This window comes from Porites lutea, chromosome 4, assembly GCF_958299795.1.
Source record: "Porites lutea chromosome 4, jaPorLute2.1, whole genome shotgun sequence".
NCBI lineage: Eukaryota > Metazoa > Cnidaria > Anthozoa > Scleractinia > Poritidae > Porites > Porites lutea.
The window spans coordinates 10,745,781-10,747,437 of NC_133204.1; the positions used below are offsets into that span (position 1 = coordinate 10,745,781).

The 1,657-nt window shown below is 36.8% G+C and overlaps 1 protein-coding gene across 1 annotated transcript in view; it reads left to right on the forward strand.

Annotated features, from left to right (window-relative positions):
* LOC140935832 (ADP-ribosylation factor GTPase-activating protein 2-like) overlaps positions 1–1,306 on the forward strand; it is an 18,040-nt gene extending 16,734 nt beyond the window's left edge. The window contains exon 19 of the mRNA XM_073385408.1: positions 1–1,306. This exon is cut by the window's left edge and continues 851 nt beyond it. The gene's annotated coding sequence lies outside the window, so the exon portion shown is untranslated.
* Positions 1,307–1,657: the final 351 nt, after the last annotated feature.

Below are 1,657 nucleotides of genomic sequence, written 5' to 3' on the forward strand. Positions count from 1 at the left end.
GTCCTTGAATTCCATTTTTCCTGGAAATGTCCTTAAATTTCTGTGCAATTCCTTGAAAAGTCCTAGAGTTTTCTTCAACTTTGAATGTAATGGCCTGGAAAGAGATTTTTAATGCTTTTTGGTTGTCGGAGACAGAATAGAAATCATAGCTCAGAGAATTTAAAGGTTATTTACATAAAGTGCTGTATGTTTTATGCAATAATTAACTATCAATTTAAGACAAGTGAACTGAAAAATGTAGAGAAGTTGGTGAAGCAAACAGTTCAAGCCTTAAAGTCTTGTTAGAATAGACTGGGAATGTGCATTTTTGTACAATCTGTGAAATTATATTCCTAGTAGGTGGTACTTGAAAAACTAATGTGGTCCTTAAAAAGTCCTTGAAAAATGGTTGCAATTTTTTGTATGAATCCTGGCATTGTTTGAAAGGAAAATACAAAAACAAAATGATAATATCAAGTCCTTCCTGTTTCGATTCAGATTGAATAACGTCTTAAGTTAACTAGCGCTTTATTAGTGTCCCTATAGAGTCAGAGATGAGTGGTTGCTCTTGAAATTCATCATCTGTTTATTGCAAATTATTGGCCTTGTTGTGAACGCATTCACTCAAGGGCCATTTTCAGTCTTTAAATGGTGTCGTGTGAAAAAATTTAAACAAATGTATTTTGGTACTTTGTGGAATGCTGTATTTGCATGTACCTTTTTGGGTTAGCTAAAGGAGACCCAGGAGCAGCTTTTTGGTTTATGTTGCAAAGTTCTGATCGGTTAGACGTGTGCTGTTGTCTGCTCAGTGCCCTAGGGCCCGTTTCTCGAAAGTCCCGAAAAGCTGTTTTATGTTTGCTGTGTTTGCATTCAAGAGCAAGATTTCAATAATTATGAAAATGATACAAAGAAAATAGGCAAAATTGACCGGTTTGTGAGCTAGAAACTGTGCTACTATTCAAAAGGGTTTTGATTTCAAAATTTGTCTTCGGACCCGGTCCTTTCGAGAAGCGGGCCCCTGGCTAGAAGTTAACTTGTTTTGTTATAAACCTTCCAATTTTTCACATGTAGAACGATGAGGTTCACAGGCTTGTTAGGATAACACGATTTGCACATGAAGGGGAAGGTTTGTAGTACAAGGCCACCATCAGCCGCGCCTCGATTCAAAGGACAGGCCACTGAGCTTACGACTGTAAACTGACAAACCGTTTTGGGGCGAAGCAACCACAACTTGGTCTCATATATCTCATATTATTATATAAAAGCATACTTTAAAACTACGTGCTGTTTAATATCAAATGTAACCGAATGAAATATTTTAAATTAAGATTTTGGTTTAAGTTCTTTTGGAATCAACGTCTTATTTGAAACGGAGAAAACGCCCCGTGTTCCATGGATGGAAGATGGAACACAGCTCCCAAGCCCACAGCTCCAAAGCCCCAATATCCAAATGCAAATTCTCCAAACTGATCTCCATACATTTCCTTGAAGAATTAGTTAACAGAATTTGTTCGTATATCAAAGCTTTTCCCGTCAGGTGATTATTTTATTAATTCTCACAACATTTTCCCTTGATTATATATTGATTTTTAGGGAGAAAATTGACTTTGGTCATTCTTGGGACTTGAAGGGTTAAAGGGGCTATGTCACGAGGATATTGCTGTTTTGGGTCAATTTT